Consider the following 17830-nt stretch of genomic DNA (forward strand, 5'->3'; position numbering starts at 1 on the left):
TCAACAAACATTGGTGTGTGTGTGGCGGGGGGGAGGGAGGGTTAGGCCCCAGGTTTGAGGATAGAGAAGGGGGCTGGCAAGGTGGGCTTCCTGGGTGTACCACCTAGGTAGGCACACAGGGTCCTGAGCTTAGAAGAGTCCCAGGCTTGGCCTCGTGCTGTCAAATTCTTACTATCTGAGCAAGAGGTCCTGCATTTTCATTTTGCACTACACCCGGCCCATTCCGTAGCGGGTCCTGGGTGAGGGAGCAACCATAAACCAGTCTTTCCTTCGGGAATAGGTGTTGGTGAACGTGAGAGGCCAGTATCTTGTCCCAGTGGCAAAGCAGAGTTAAAGTGTGACTTCGCTGTGGGTATGTGTGTTGGCAAACGGCAGGGAGTGGTGGGAGGAGATTACCGAAACTGGTGGAGATTTACAGGAGGGATTCACGGGTTCAAGGCCCCTGGTGAGTCACATTTAGCCTTGGCCTGGAGGAAGGTAGAGGCAGAGCGCCAGCCCCCAGCCGAGGCAAAGAAGGTGGGGGGACAGGCTGAGGATGTGCAAGCGCCAACATAAAACCTGGCCCGGTGCCTGGAACTGAGCGCGCCTTCAGATCGAAAGGGGCCCCGGAGAGCCGCAAGACCAGGCTCCAGGGCGCGCACGGGGAGAGGCCGGCCGGCCACCAACCCCCCCGGCGGCCCACACCGGCGCCAAAGCGCGCGCGCAGCTGGGCAGCGTGGTTCCGAGCCTCTGGCCCAGCACGACTGCGGGACAAAGGGGCCGAACGAGCCGCGGGGGAGGCCGTGCGTCTCGGGCGCAGGGCAGGATCGGGTCCCCCTGACCTCCGATCCGTCCCCTCCGCAGGGCAGGCGGCCCCAGGAGAGGGGTCCCCCCGCGACCCCCGCCCGCAGGCCGCGCCAAGGGTGGCGCAAGAGGCCTCCGTGGGCCCGCGCACGTCCGCGCCGCCCTCTGGGCTTCCAGCGCCCGGAGACGGGGAGGAGCCTCGCGCCCTTTCCTCCGCTCCCGCGATTCCGCCGGCCGCATCCAGGCCGTAGGCGCGGGGCCCGGGGCCCGGGGCCCGGGAGTGGACAGGGCCAGGGACGCCGGCCGTGGCGCGTGGCCTCCCGCTCCAGGGCAGGGCCCGATCGGGGGGGGGGGGGGGGGCGGGCAGCGCGCCAGGAGGAGGCCGCGAGCCCCAACGGGGCCTTTCCGTGAAGCGGCCGAGCGCTGCAAGGGGGCGTCCCGGGCACAGCTGCTGGGAGGGCGGGCGCCGCAGAACTGCCTCCTCTGCACTTGCCTGGGGGGGAGGGGGGGGTTGGAGGGAGACGGGGAGGGAGGAGGGCGCAGAAACCAGTCCGAGCCGGACGCCGCCCTCCTCCGCTCGCCTAGGCCTCTCACATCTTCCTTCCAGCAGCCTCCGGCTGGGCTACGTGCCTGAGGCCCTGTGCAGCCTTCAAAACTTTTAAGAGGGGCGCCTGGAGGAAATAAACCTGATTCAAAGCTTTGAGAAGGAGACTGAGGACGTTGGGGGTGGGTTTCAACCTTCGTCTGCCACCATAGAATCAAAGTAATAGGTACTTACTGCATAAACTGTGGCAAATGCAGAAAAGTGTAAATATTTAGACAAAAAGGCACCCCAGTTCCACGACCCACAAGCAAACACTTCTGCAGATTGCAATATTTCTGTTGCTACGTATATTTTTCTTTACATAGGAGAATTCTGTGCACATTATTCAGTATCTTGCTTTTTATGCTTCATGTCTTACAAACATTTCCCGTTTCCTTGAACACATCAAAACTATTTGTACTGGTTCTATACTAACATTGTAGAGCTGGGCCAACATGTAACCATTTTCATATTTAAAGGTCCAAAGGATACCAATATTGTTAAAGTTCTTAATTATTCCTATTATAAATTGTTCTTCAAAAGCTCTGAACTAATTTATATGTTTTCAGTCGCGCTGGATAAATGGCCAGAATGTTGATCAGAGATTGACGCCAAGCCTTGAATAGGTAACCCCTTCTCTCCTGGACACCAAACCTCTGCTCTGCCTTCCAGGTTTGCAGCTCGATCCCTGGTGGGGACATACAGGAGGCAGCTGACCCATATTACGCCCTCACATCAATGTTTCTCTTCCTCTCCCTTCCTCTCTAAAAACCTATACAAAAATCTTTAACAACAAACCAACCACAACAAAACCAATACCACCCAAGTAACTTAAAAATGGGAGAGGATTCAGCCAGAAGTCTCTCTTCTAGAACCTTGTCCTCCCGGGCCACCAGGTGAAGCTCATCAGTATGTTCCCTGAGGAGCCTCAGTCTGTACAGATGCAACAGCTCCCATGGGACCAGGTCAGTCAGACATCAAAGCTTAGGTGTTAAATAATTATTTCGATTAAGAATCCCCTGCAGGCCCTGACCAGACTGCTCAGCTGGTGAGAGCGTTGTCCCAATACTCCAAGGTTGCAGTTCGATCCTTGGTCAGGGTACACAAGAATCAACCAATGAATGCCTAACTAAGTGGAACTACAAATTGATGTTTCTTCCTTTCTCTCTGTCTTTCTAAAATCTATTTTTTAAAAGAATCCCCTGCAGTAACAATCTAAGTGCTCATCAACAGACAAATGGATAAAGAAGATGTGATGCAAACATACAGGATGGAATATGATCCAACCATGAGAAAGAAGGAAAACCTGCTATTGGTGAAAACATGGATGGACCTTGAGAACATTATGGTGAGTGAGATAAGTCAGAGAAAGAAAATACTGTGTGGTATCACTCATATGTGGAACCTAAGAAAAGCCAAACTTGTAATAACAGAACAGAATGGTGGTTACCGGGGATTTGGGTGTGTGTGTGTGTGTGTGTGTGTGTGTGTGAATAGGAGAGATGTTGTTTAAGGGTACAGACTTGCTGCTAGTAGACAAATAAGTCCTGGGATTCTAATGCTTAGTATAGTGATTATAGACAACAATAGTATATTATAGACATCAAACTTGTTAAGAAACTAGATCTTAATTATTCCCACTTTAAAAACAAAGTGATAATTATATGTAGTGAAAGAGGTGCTGGTTAATGCTACAGTGGCAATCCTATTGTAATATACTAGAGTAAATGTATCAAACCAACATGTTGTACACCTTAAATTTATAAGATGTCATATGTCCAATATATTTCAATCTAAGATCCCTTATAACTGGGATCTTAGAGAATAAAATAAATTAGAGAGAGCCCGGCTGGGCGTAGCTCAGTGATTGAGCATTGACCTATGAACCAGGAGGTTATGGTTCGATTCCCAGTCAGGGCACGTGCTGGGGTTGCGGGCTCGATTCTCAGTAGGGGGGCGTGCAGGAGGCAGCTGATCAATGATTCTCTGTCATCATTGATGTTTCTCTCTCTCCCTCTCCCTTCCTCTCTGAAATCAATAAAAATATATTTAAAATAAATAAATAAATGAGAGAGAAAAGACGCAACATTCTGCATACAAATGACCTCACTCTCAGCCCCATCCCACAAAAACAATTAAAGTCACACGGGCAAGTGCTATAATAAAGGACAATGCAAAATGCCAAGTGTGTGTTGGGGGGGGAGCATCCCCTGGAAAACCACGTGCCTCTGTTAAGCCGCAGTCCTGGGAGAATTTACTCCCCAGATCTGAGTGGCTGAGGGGACTCTGAGTGACTTTCTGGGAGCTTGGGCGCTGCACTCTAAGAATAAGTAACAGCAGGCACCGTGTTGAGCACAAGCCTGCATGCTCTGAGTGTTAGGTCATAACCACCCTCACTTTACCGATGAGGAACCTGAAGCTGAGAGTGGTCTGATTCCTTGATATTCTGAAACTAGTAGCACGCGTTGCTTTCTTTCTCTCTTCCTCCTTTGCAACTGTGGCGAGAGTAGATCTGATCTTTTTCTTATATTTTAAACCCTTGTGTACTGTGTCAGTACAATCATAGCGCAGCACTGATGGGATCAGAACATACAGCAACAGCAGCCACTTTTCATTTGCTTACTTGTTTGGCTGCAAGTTTGTTATCACGTGATTTTACCATATTCTATCCATTAAGGTGGCCTGCTTCCCTAGGCCCATAAATTCACCTCACTCTCGCTACTGCACCTGGAGCCTCCTGTTTTGCCCTTAAGGTTGAAGTCAGTATTCCCCCCTTACCTGGGGGGTGAGGGGGAGTGGATATGTTCCAAGACATCCCCGCCCCCGTGGATGCCAAAACCATGGATGGCACCAAACATTACATATACTGTCACCCCCATACATACATAAAGTTTAACTTACAAATTAGGCACAGGAGGGGTTTAACCATAATAACTAATAATAAAACAACTGTGAATGGCTTTGGGGCCATTATTAAATAAAATAAAGGTTACTTACACACAAGCACTGGGGTACTTCACAGTCAATCTGATAACCAGGACAGCTACCAAGTTACGATTGGGTGGATAGCATATACAGGGCAGATAACACGAAGGGATGATTCATGTCCCAGGTGGATGGAGCGGGACGGTGCGAGATTTCATCACACTACTCAGAACAGTGCGCAGTTTAAAACTTATGAATTATTTATTTCTGAAATTCTCCATTTAATATTTACAGACGTGGTCGGCTGTGGGTAACTGAAACCACAGAAAGTGAAACCGCAGATAAGGGGGGATTATAGTATATTCACATGTTTTTCTTGCATCACCCATCTGGTGGGTCCCTCAGCCCGGCCTGCGCCCTCTCGCAGTCTGGGAGCCCTTGGGGATGTCCGACTGCCGGCTTAGGCCCACTCCCCTTAGCTCTGCCACAGACATCTTTAGTGCTGCCACGGAGCCAGCTGTGAGCCCAGCTTCTGGCTGAGCAGCACTCCCCCTGTGGGATGCACTGACCACCAGGGGTAGCTCCTGTGTTGAGTGCCTCCCCCCTGGTGGTCAGTATGCGTCATAGTGACCGGTCATCCTGCTGTTCAGTTGATTTGCATATTAGCCTTTTGTTACATAGGACTAGAGGCCTGGTGCACAAAATTCGTGCATGGGTAGGGTCCCTAGGCCTGGTCAGCGATTAGGGCCGATTGGGCCTGATGGCTGCTGGCCGGGGCCTTCCTTGGTTCTGTGCCACCCCCTGGTGGCCAGTGCACATCATAGCAAGCTATAGAACTCCCAGTCTCCCTGTCAAACTCCGCAGGGATACTTTGCATATTAGCCTTTTATATATATAGATGGTTTGCTTTATATCTTTATGTAAGTTATATATTGTTTTGATTCTGCAATTTGCTTCCCTCCCTTTTAAAAAAGTATTAATGCATACAGAGAGATACAGATATCAAAAGTGTACCATTTGATGAATTTTCCCAAACTGAACACACCCAGTGACTTGCATTCAAATCAAGAAAAAACATTTCCATCACTCCACAAGCCCCCTTGTATAGAGTTTTTTGTTTTTATTCTTTCTTTCCTCTTTTTATAAATTTGCCTAATGTGAAATGGATTTTTGTTTGATTTGAAGGTGGCACATTCCCCAGCCTCCTGGCATGCAGAATGTGTATAATAGAAAAAACATTTTTTTTTCTTTCCATTCTTTTGAGGCCAATTTAAAATCAAGTGCATTAGAAACATGGGCTTGTTAGGAGAAAACCTGAGGGTAGATTCATATATATTTAAAGCTGGAAGAAGACTTTGGGAAGGGGAAACTATGGGCAAGGTGTAGAACCTCTCCCGTAGCAGGTGTAAAACTGGAGCCCTCCCCATCACCCAGCATTATTTCTTATTAATGTTACGTAAATAGCCACGACCGAGAATGGAGAGGTACCAGGAAGATTTCCCATGGAGAGCGGAGTAATAAAACTGTGAATGAGGGTACAAGTGGTTCCCCTTTTCTGGAGAGAACTCTGCTGCCCTCTGGTTGCTTCCTGAATAGTGTCTGACAGGTTCCTTAATCCCCTGGTTCCCAAATTGTGTGCCGAGGCCCCCCAGGTGCCACAGAAAACGCCCAGGGGCACCTCGGGATATTTTTGAATTTTGAAGGAAGCACAGTGATACCTGACATCTGTGCACACTGCCTGAGCTATTAATGAAAGGAAATCCACAGTTGCAGCATTAGATTGCATCACGTTCCTTTTGATGACATCCTTCCTACCTTCATGGAGTTGGCTTTTTGGTGGATGCTGTGTTAAAAAGAAATTGGTTGGGGAAAAGGAAATGAGTGTGCAATCTGATTCCGAGGGTTGAGAAGTTGTGCGGTGCCCCACACCTGCACGAATTGCATTAGAAAGTGATTGTAGTCATTTAAGAATAAAAAAATATCAGCCTTTTGCTATTTGGGTGTATATTATTTTTGCAAGCAACCACTAAATTGTTAGGACATAAATACTAATTAAATTGTTTGGATCTAACTACTTGATAAATGGACTCTTTAGGTATTTCTTTTGGTCTAGGGTTTCTGTGAAACTTTGCCTTGGGCGTAAGGTTAGGGCAGATCAGGTTCTTCAAGTTAATTCAGCATCTTTAGTACCATTTGTTCAACTGGAGGCTGCTGGTAGACCAGAATGACTTTTTTTGAAAATCAGTCTGGAATGATTTTATTTTTAATTTTAAAAAATCTATAATAATAAAAAGATAATGTGCTAATTAGACCAGACAGCCGAACAACTTTCCAGACATCATTTCACATGTCCTTCCTGATGAAGCTGCCGTAGTGGGGGCCAGGCATGGGCAGTTAGGGGCCATCAGGCAGGCAGGTGAGCAGTTAGGGGTGATCAGGCAGGCAGGTGAATGGTTAGGGGCGATGAGGCAGGCAGGAAGAGTGGTTAGGGGCAATCAGGCAGGTGAGTGGTTAGGGGCAATCAGGCAGGCGAGTGGTTAGGGGTGATCAGGCAGGCAGGTGAATGGTTAGGGATGATGAGGCAGGCAGGCAGAGTGGTTAGGGGCAATCAGGCAGTCAGAGTGGTTAGGGGCGATGAGGCAGGCAGGAAGAGTGGTTAGGGGCAATCAGGCAGTCAGAATGGTTAGGGGCGATCAGGCAGGCAGGCGAGTGGGTAGGGGCGATGAGGCAGGCAGTCAGAGTGGTTAGGGGCGATGAGGCAGGCAGGCGAGTGGTTAGGGGCGATCAGGCAGGCAGGCGAGTGGGTAGGGGCGATGAGGCAGGCAGGCGAGGGGTAGGGGCGATGAGGCAGGCAGTCAGAGTGGTTAGGGGTGATGCGGCAGGTAGGCAGGCGAGCAGTTAGGAGCCAGCAATCCCAGATTGTGAAAGTGATGTCCAACTAATCCAGCAGTCAGACATACCCAGAGGGGTCCTGGATTTCGAGAGGGTGCAGGCCGGGCTGAGGGACTCCCCCTCAACGCCCCCATGCATGAATTTCATGTACTGGGCCTCTAGTTTCAAATAAAGTCATTGATGTTAGAGAGGAGGAAAGGAGAGAGAGAGAAACATCAATTTGTTGTTCCACTTAGTTATGCATTCATTGGGTGATTCTTGTGTGTGCCCTGACCAGGGATAGAACCCACAACCTTGGAGGACACTCTAACCAACTGTACTATCGGGCCAATCTTAGAATGATTTTATTTAGATGAAGAAACTAGTCCAGGGGTGGGCAACCCCTGGCACGCATGCCAAACATGGCACACCAGTAACTTTTGCTGGCACGCGAAACCCTCTCTTATAATCTTCCATTTACAATTTTTTTCTTAATATCGACTTTTTTATTTTTCAGATAAATTCAGTGTAGGTGCAACTTAGATAAATAAATAATTTTACATAACAAGTTATCTTAAAGATCATAGACATGGATTGACAAGAGAGGGGAAGAGCAATTTCTATGCCTCTGCCTTAACTCTCCCTGCCTTCCTAGATCCGACCAGTGTTTTGGTTTCATCCACATACGCTTGTGAATCTTTGTTCTCAGTGATGAGTTTTGTTAAGTCTCGTAATAGGAGTAGCCTGACGGATGAAAGGAGTAGCTCGTGCATATCTCTGAAGGTCATGAAATATAAACCTGATGTAAAATCTCTGTCATCAGAGATGCAGCAGCAAAAGTCCCACTGATAATATCAAACGGAGTCATAAAGTTTTCTGTTGGACTATCAGTGTACATGTACACATTAAAAAATAAATGTATTTTTCATCATCATATACTGTGTTTTTGTCGCTCGAATGAATTTTATTATTTCTCCAAGGTTCTTCACATACGTACACCTTAAGAGATATCAAGTAGGCGTAACATGTTCTCAAAAAATTGGGGTTGGCACACAGAAGAATTTTGAGTCAGAGATTTTGCTGGTTTTGGCAGGCACTCACAAAAAGGTTGCCCACCCCTGAACTAGTCTTAGAAAGTAACTTGATGGAGGTTATCCAGTCTGGGCAGATCCAGGTTTTATGGGGGCCTGAAGCTTCTGCAATTGTTGGAGCCCGCTTTAAGAACAATCATGCACAATTAGAGATTCAAAACTGGGCTGAGGGCTTGCCAGGGGCCCATGCAGGTGAGGGGTTGTGAAGCTTAAGGTTCATTCGCTTCAGGGAAATCTGCCCGCAGGGGCCACCAGCTAGTAAGAGGTGGAAATGGAATTCAAACATAGCTTTGTCTGCCTCTACAGACACAAAATGGGAATCTCCTTTCCTAAAGACAAGAATAGAAAACCAGGGGTGTGAAAGCACTTCTAGAAATGTGAGCCTCGCTGGGTCATGGGTCCCTCCCTGAGAAGGAATCTGAGAGTGGGAACACAATGCCAGTATCTTCTCATTAGAGCTGTGACAGGTGACTGGAGGTTAGCGCTTTGGCAGCAAAGCTGAGTTTGAATTCTGGCGCCACCTCTGCCTAGCTCCCTGATCTGTGAAAGTTACTGACCATCTCTGGGTGTTACTGGAGCAACAATGTCCACACTTTACACGGCAGTGAGATTAAAAGAGAGATCACAGGTGCAAATGCCGGGTCTACAGCAGGCACAGGCCTCCCTCTCCTTCCTCTGCTCCCACACAGATATGGGCACCGTGTCCCACACAGATATAGACGAACACTGGTAGAGGTTTCCTTCCTGTGGGGTACATTAATGAAATGCACATATATGGCAAGCAACTGTCTAAAAATATTCAAATCAGGCCAAGTTGGCAGATACTTGCCTGGGATCTTGTCTTGGTTCAGTGCCTAGCTCAGTGTCTATTTTCAGGGGTTCCCCGTTATCCACAGACTAAGTTGAAAACTCCTTACCCTGGTATTTAAAATTTCCCCCAATCTGACCTCAACTTAACCTTCTAACATTTCCTCCACGATGATCCAGCCCTACCTCTCTTCTCACCGGACTGGTTTCCTCACTGACCTTTTAATGTTCGCCACGGCTTTAGCAGAAAGTCACGTCCCATGCCAGGAATTCTTTCTCCATTTCCACTGTCCTGAGTCCTACCCACCTTTCAGGACCAGTGTAAGCCCCCTCTGGGCAGAGAGCATGTTCTCAGTGATCCCAGCCCCGGGGGGGGGGGGGGGGGGGGTCCCCCCCCCTGCTCTCAATTCCTACCACTAGTCCCACTTGTACCATGCATCCAGGTCTTACCACACACCGCCTCATTTTGTTTTATGGCTTTTTGGGAGTTTGCTTTTCCTTTCAATTGCATTGTAAGTTCAGTGCGGTGTCATGGAAATAACATCAGACCGTAGGCAGAGACTTGGCTTCTGTTTCTAACTCGCTGTACAACCCCAGGCAAATAGTTTCCTTTAACTCAGAAGTGAGGGGCTTGGATATGGAAACTCTAAGATTCCTTTCCTTTTTTTTTTTTTTTAAATATATTTTATTGATTTTGTACAGAGAGGAAAGGAGAGGGACAGAGAGCTAGAAACATCGATGAGAGAGAAACACCGACCAGCTGCCTCCTGCACACCCCCCACTAGGGATGTGCCCGCAACCAAGGTACATGCCCTTGACCAGAATCGAACCCGGAACCCTTGAGTCCACAGGCCGACGCTCTATCCACTGAGCCAAACCGGTCAGGGCTAAGATTCCTTTCCTTAAAATTAGGACCTTCTTTCCAAGGCCCAGCTCAGTGACATGCATATACCATTTCTTTTAAAGAACATTAAAGACATTTGCTGATCTCTTATTCCCAAAGCACTGAGCTAGATGCTAATGGACGCGTAAAGGTAAACAAAAACGCAGGGCTTACTCTCAAGGAACTTGCAAGGGAAAACTAGATATACATAATCACTTGTGGGATTTATTGAATGGGGTCAGGAGGTGAAAGGTGAGGAACTGGTGGAGTATCTCTCTGGCATTCTGTCTGGTGGATGCCTCTGTCACCCCACTCCACTGTTTGGCCCCGTGGCTGACTTCATCCTCTGAGTCCCATCTTTCCTCCTTTCCCAGCACCCACCACCCACATCTTACAAGGGCAAAACTCAGAACCTCCCAGCCTCTGTCCCCACTATGCCATACATCCTGTTCCCCTTGGCTGAGACGTCCGCCCTACTGCTCTCAACTTGGAGACGACCCAGTCAACATGACTGCCCTGCCCTCTGCCCTTCCTTTCACTATCTGCCGGCACCTGAACTCCGTCCTCCAAAGCCCAGCCTGGCCTGGTAGATGAATCTGGCTGAATATATAGTGGGAGGCATCAGGGAAGAGGGACAGAACATGAAGAGACCCAGCGCAGTGGCCGGCCCAGAGCGATTGCGTGGAGGGCTTTATTAATATGTCAAGTGCTGTCCTGAACCCTACCTGTGTTAACTCATTTAATCCTCACAGCATCTCTAAGAGATGCTGACTATCATGATCCTCCATTTACAGATAAGGAACTGGAGGCAGGGAGCAATCGAATGGCTTGCCCAAGATAGCCAGCAAGTGGAGATAGGCCTGGAATTCAGTCTGGCTCCACCAGCCCCCTCTCCCAACCTCTAGCTGGAACGGCCTCTTTTCTGTTTGGAAACTCTGCAAAGCGTTTCTGCCAGCTATGACCTTGAGACAGACGGCAGGTACCGGGCAGATACCCGTTCCCCGGGGGAGAGGGAGATGTGCACGGCGCGCCCAGGATGAGCGAGACCGGAGGTCGGGGTGGTGCCTCTGGCCCCGAAAGGCAGGCACCGGTGCACAGAGAGAAGGCCCCGGCCACAGGAGGTCCGCGCTCCGCTCTTGGCTCTGAGCGAGGAGATCTTGCCACCTTTCTGAACCCCAAGTCTCCCCACCTCTAAAGGAGCAGAAAGGTTAGGGGAGCTGGGCTGCGGAGCTCCCCGGGGACCGCCAGCATTCCGGCAACGGAGAGGTCAGGCAGAGGTGGGAGGGCCGGACAATATGGGTCTGTGTGCGCAGGACGCCCGGGGGCGGGGGCAGGAAGGGGTGTGTTTATGCAGCGGGGGCTGGGGGGTCGGTGCGGTTCTGTGCAGCCGGGCAGGAAACTTGAGGAAGGAGGCTCAGCCCAGTGGGACTTGGAGGAGTTGGGGGCGAGCCCGCTGCGCGCGGAGGCTGCGTGGGGAGGCGCAGCCACGGCGACTAAGTCATCGGGAGGCCGGGTGCAGCGCGCCCGGGCGACGGGCCAGAGCGGGGCCCCTGCCGGGCCGGAGGAGGGCGGGCGGGCGGGCCGGCGGGCCGGGCGAGCTCCGGGGAGTGGGGAGGCGAGGTCGGGCCCGCCCTCCCCGCCGCTGCTGCCGCCGCTGCTGCAGCCGCCGCCAGGCCCGCTGGGCCCCGCCCACAACACGAGTCACGTGTGCTCCGCGAACCCTCCCTTGGCGCGGGCTCGGGGCGCGCGGGCGGTGGGGAGCGGTGTCCGGAGGGAGAAGGCTCGGTGGGGCGGGCTGGGGAGTGGGCACCGGGCCCGGGCAAGGCCGGGGCAGGCGGATGCCTCGAGGGCTAAGGCGGGCGGCCGGGCGGCGCGGGGCGGGGCCTGTCGTGAGGGGCGGGGCCTGTTGCTGGGGCTGGCGCAGGAAACGGGGCGGAGAGGCGGGCCTAAGGCTGCCTGTTTGGGCTGCTTGTTTACTCCTGGCGGGGGAGCTTTAACCCGGAGGGCGGGAGGGCGAGAGGGAAAACGCGGACTGGATTCCTGAGCCGCTGCAACGAGAGGGGCGGAGAAGGGGGGAAGGAGGGGACTGCAGCGGGGTGCCAAGGCCGCTGCGCTTCTGGAAGGAGCCAGCTAAAGACGCCCTGGATAGTTGTTTTTGTGGGTTGTTTTGTGTGTGTGTGTTTTTAATTTCCTAGCCTGTTCTAGCGCTCCCTCCTACCCGCTTCCACCCTGCGGGGGCGCGCGCGCACGCACACACTCACACTCACACTCACACTCACACACACACACACACACATGCCCACACGTTAGGGTGTGCATGAACGCAAGCCTTTTGGCCTTGACTTAGCCCAGTGGTTCTCAACCTTCTGGCCCTTTAAATATAGTTCCTCATGTTGTGACCCAACCATAAAATTATTTTCGTTGCTACTTCATAACTGTAATTTTGCTACTGTTATGAATCGTAATGTACATATCTGATATGCAGGATGGTCTTAGGCGACCCCTGGGAAAGGGTCGTTGGACCGCCAAAGGGGTCGCGACCCACAGGTTGAGAACCGCTGATAGCCCTAGTGTGGGCTCCCCAGAGGAGAGGCTCTGCGTACGTGCTCACAGGGATCCCTGCCTGTGAGGTGGTTGTCTGTGTGTGTGTTGTCCTTCAGTGGGGCTCTGCCACTTTACTTAATCCAGGAAATGATTCAGTTGCAGTATCGTCATATATTTTGTGTGCCTGCGTGTGGCTGCAGTTACACAAATAAGTTAATTTTAGTCAAGAGGCATTGCAGCTTCGTGAGCTTCATTTTTCTAACTGGTATGGTAGATGGCAAAGCTCTTCCTAAAGTGGAGAGTCTCATAAATGCATTGGCATAAAAATAGAGGACGTGGGCACTGTGGCAATGCCTTCCTCAGCTGAAGCAGTTTTTCATGATCTGAAAGATCACCTGGTATCTAAAAAGATGCAATGTAACATATAATTTAATATCGTACTAGTAATGACCATGTAACCATTTTATTCAGGAAGAACTGAGGCTCCAGAAGACACAGGTGGCTTGTCAGAAGTCACATGGCTAGTCAAAGGGCACAGGAACACAAGTGCTTCGAACCCCAAACTGTCCTCTTCTCCCTCCCTCCCGCTGTGTAGTAGACATATGTAATTTTCTCTGTCCGTTCATTCCTTTGGGACATCAGTCCTATTCCCTGTGGTTTAATAAAGATTCAAAATTACAGAATCCCATCCCTCTGGCAACCGTGGTCCGAAAGGGTGAACATTTTGATGAAAAATAATCAATTAAAGTCTTTCTCTGGAACTAATAGATGCATATGAGAGAGAAAAATGTGTTTTCTGCTGTTGTTACTAAATTGGGGTGTCATAGCTGGTAGCTGTCAGCAAACGTCTTCCCAAGTATTGAAGAAAGCTCTTTTGGGGGGATTGTGGAGAGCTCTTTTGAAGTAGAAAAGAATGGGATGCATACGAAGGGGCAGACAGAAATGAGAGGTTTAGAGCACAAACTCTGATATCTTTCTTTAAACCTGAGATCCGGCTGTGTCTGTGGCCAGTACAAACTCCTCGATTTCCCAGTTAAGTGAGCCAACACATCCATTTTTGTTGCTTAAGCTAGCATGAATTGAGTTCCTGTCACTTGTCTCCAAAGGGAGGTCTGACTAATAAGTTTGGCACCATGCTATTTATTTACCCTTCAGAAAATAATGGAAGTTGGGTGCTGGCCACAACTATCACTTCTTAAGTGTTCTAGTTCCCATGAGTCATACCAAGTGTGAGTTCCACGAATCTGAGTAGACAGAAGAACACATAATTTTTCCTCGATACTATTGTATGATAAACAGGACACAATTCACCAAACCCAAATTAGAAGTTGGATAGATAACATTTCACCCTGGGATACTGTGATGGTCTGAATCATGGAGAGGATGAGATTGAGGTTTTTAAAAAATATATATTTTTATTGATTTCAGAGAGGAAGAGAGAGGGAGAGAGAGACAGAAACATCAATGATGAGAGAGAATCATTGATCATCTGCCCCCTGCATTCCCCCCCGGCCCCCCCCCCCCCCCCCCCCCGCCATGGGGATCAAGCCCCCAACCCCAGGCATGTGCCCTGATTGGTCATTGAACTGTGACCTCCTGATTCATAGGTTGACACTCTGAGCCACCCTGGCCCGGCGAGATTGAGGTTTTTGAGGTGAGGTTTTTAGTGAAATGGTAAAGAAAGAGGGGCTGAGAATTCTCTCAGTTGGTTAAAGCTAAAGATTGAGAAGGGGAGTGGTCAGTTTTAAAAGAAACAGAAGGACAGGACGTTGAACTGCAAGGAGCAGAGGCATTAGGAGTCACAGAATTTTAGAGATAGAGGGAGTCCCTGACAGATCATTCTTCTTCCTCCTAAACAATTCTGGTGATGGACAGCTAGGTAGGTCAGTGGTTCAAGGAGAACAGGGAGGGATGATCCTTCACATCCTCTAGCAGCTACCTAAGAATCTAGGGATGAAATTGTAGAGGCCCTGTGTGTGTTCCACAGGAACTCACCAGAAAGACTGGAACTGGTCTGGTACCGTTGTCATGAGAAGAAAAAATTTTAATGTATACAATGCCAATCCCTTGCCACTCCCTGACTTCCAGGAGGAGGATCTTGGCTGGTTCAGTCAGCTGCCTGCCAGGTCTTTGACTAAGTTAAGAGACATAGTCAGGAGCAGGCCATATTTTTCCACTTGAGCAAAGAGGAGAGAGAGGGGAAGGGGGAGTTAAGAAAGCAAGGTTAAGGACAGTGGAAGAGAGCAGGAGGAGAAAGGGAAAGAAACAGCTATTGATGGGAATTAGGATTTTGGAGACAGAAATATGGAAAGAGGATTTGGAGGAGCTTGATTGTGTGTGGGGTGAGATGCAATTCCGCATTGGCTTCCTTCTAAAGAGAATGTCATCAAAGACTTACATTATTTTAAAGGCTCTTTTAAAAAATTGATTTTTAGACCCAGTTGGCATGGCTCACTGGATCTATAAACCAGGAAGTCATGATTCAATTCCCGATCAGGGCACATTCCTGGGTTGCAGGCTCCATCCCAGGGGGGAAGGGGGCGGGCGGGGAAGAGTGAGGCGTGCAGGAGGCAGCAGATCAATGATTCTCTCTCATCATTGATGTTTCCCTCTCTCTTCCTCTCTGAAATCAGTAAAAATATATTTAAAATAAATAAAAATTGATTTTTAGAAAGAGAGAAAGGGAGAGGGATAGAAAAATAGAAACATGGATGAGAGAGAAACATCATCGATTGGCTGCGTCCTGCATGCCCCATTCTGGGAATTGAGCCCACAATCTGGGCATGTGCCCTGACTGAGAATCGAACTGCCATCCCTTGGTTCCTTGGTCGACGTTCAGCCACTGAGCCATACCAGCCAGGCTTAAAGGCTTTTTGTGAATTGAATTTGTTTTTCTCCTGGCTGTGTCACCCAGATTTCACAGGCCTGCCGTCAGCAGTTTGTAACCCCTCTAGCCAACTGAAGGCGCTATAGCATCTCACCTTCAGCTCCTGTTCCCAATACACAGAAGAAATAGTGACAACAATAACTTCCGTTTATCAAGTGGTGGGTGGGCATGTTGGCCATGGGGCCAGTGGATGCTAAGGTACACAGTAGCAATGACTCTCCAGCCAGTTTGGCTCTTAGTGTTCCTGTCAAAGAAACCTGGCAGGGTGTTGGCCGACGAATTGTGAAGATTTTCTTTGGGGTGATTAGTTTGACTTAGGAGGGAAGAAGAGAACTATCAGAGGAATAACAACCTAGAATGGTCTGGGAGTAGAAAGAAATCTGGTTCCTAAATACGGCAGATCTCACTCCCACAGGTGGGCACGAACTTGACTGAAAACCCAGGTAGTTGCCAGCCATTTCTGCCCACCCTCAGGGATCAATGAAAGCTTCTCGGGGGTGATCTGATAGGCAATCAATTATACTGTCAGATGGGAAAGTTTGGGTTTTGGTGATTCAGCAGTTTATAAGTGAGAAGATTGTGAGATCGGCCATGTTTAGAACAAGTATTGGAAAATCAGAGTGCTCTCAGGTGGAGAATGCAAAAGGGTAATTGAACAGGATTTGATTAATTCACGTGATTTCTACTCCAGTGTATTATAAGGATTATTAAGGCAGTATGTGGCCTAAAGATGGATGAATTGTAGGTTAAGAGAATAGTATGGTGACTGGATATATTTTCAAGGTAAGATGATGGGTTTCATGGGCAAATGCTTGATTGGCTCTCTTCAGAAAACCAAGAACAGGTAAGGTTCATTCTTCTCATCTAAATTAATTTAGGCAGGTCTACGAAAAGAGGAGAAACTTTTTGTCAGTAAATAAGTTAAACTTGCAAAGATCAAATTTGAAGGGGAACCTACATTTCAGACCTTACTGTCTATACCAGCGGTTCTCAACCTGTGGGTTGAGGCCCCTTTGGGGGTCCAACGATCCTTTCCCAGGGGTCGCCTAAGACCATCCTGCATATCAGATATTTACATTACAATTCATAACAGTAGCAACATTACAGTTATGAAGTAGCAACAAAAATAATTTTATGGTTGGGTCACAACATGAGGAACTGTATTTAAAGGGCCAGAAGGTTGGGAACCACTGGAGGGAATTCCACAGTATATGTCAATGATTTTCAGCCTTTTTCATCTCATGGCACATGTAAACTAATTACTAAAGTTCGGAGGCACACCAAAAATATATCTTTGCCGATCTGACCAAAAAAAAAAAAGTGTAATTTTGATTCATTCACACTGGACAGCTATTGTTGTGTTAGCTGTTGTCATTTTTTTTTTTTAAGATAAAAACCCTTTGTATCAAAGTGATTAAAAAAGTACAAAAGTTAAACAGGCATAGAGGAGATTGGCAATCTTGAAAAATGCCCTCAAAAGTCAGCCTCAAACCTCGTCTAAATCTTGTAAGCTGGTGAACCCTGGAAGGCTAGTGCCCCTCGGAGGAGTGGGGGAGCGATGGGTGAACTGAGCCTGCTGGCTTCCATGCTGGCAAACTTCTGCTGCCTCTGCAGTGTCGAATCCCCTCTGAGCAACGGGAATGCATGGGACACAGGCACTTTGGAGCTGAGACAGAGGGCAGGGCTGGCCCACCAGGCGTTCTGCTTTGTGGCCGCTCTCAGGAAGTGGGGGCCCCTGCTCCCCTGGGCATTGCTGAGACCAGGCAGCAGGGTCTGGGGGCTGAGCTTGTGGTCACTACAGACTGACAACTCGGCTCCAGGCCATTGTTTCCAGTCCTCGGTGTCCAAGGGAGGGCTGGTCCCAGAGCCTCAGGCCACTGTTGAGGGGAAGGCAGGCCAGTCAGGCCTCTGGGACCAGCTCTTGCCCTTCTGAGTGGGGCCCAGCACTCAGCAGGAGCCAGGACGAGGGGCAGACTGAGGAAGTAGTGTCACTGTACAAGGAGGCGGCAGGCATGTCGGGACCTCGGCGAGCGCTAGGACAGCATGGACTGCTGCACGGCCTTCTGCAGCGACTGCCGCGTCACCAGCAGGCGCACCACCTCCTCCCAGCGCTTGGTGAGCCGCTTCCGGGCCTGGTCGTGTGTGACCATGGTCACGTCCCAGCCGTTCACCTGCATGATCTTGTCTCCAATCTGTAGCCCAGCAATTTCAGCAGGGCCTCCTTCCGATACCCGTGTGACATAAATGCCCTTATCCGTCTTGTCTTCTGAGAAAGGATTCTGGGAGGGATCCTGGTCAATTCTACCTCCAATGCTGAAGCCCAGGATTAAATTCTCACCTTGACGCAGCTTATGAATTTCAACTCTTTGCACCACGGCTGTGACCGGCTGGCCCGGGATGTAGGACATCTCCACCCCAATCTGGCAGCCAAGTACCGCTCAGCGAAGCCCGCGGTG

The 17830-nt window shown here is 49.4% G+C and overlaps 1 pseudogene; it reads right to left on the reverse strand.

Annotated features, from left to right (window-relative positions):
• Positions 1-17407: 17407 nt before the first annotated feature.
• On the reverse strand, positions 17408-17830 carry LOC139009745 (tax1-binding protein 3 pseudogene; annotated as a pseudogene).

Source organism: Myotis yumanensis, unplaced genomic scaffold (genome assembly GCF_028538775.1).
Source record: "Myotis yumanensis isolate MYYU_CA2020_CCGP unplaced genomic scaffold, mMyoYum1.0.hap1 SCAF_5, whole genome shotgun sequence".
NCBI classification, from domain to species: Eukaryota; Metazoa; Chordata; class Mammalia; order Chiroptera; family Vespertilionidae; genus Myotis; species Myotis yumanensis.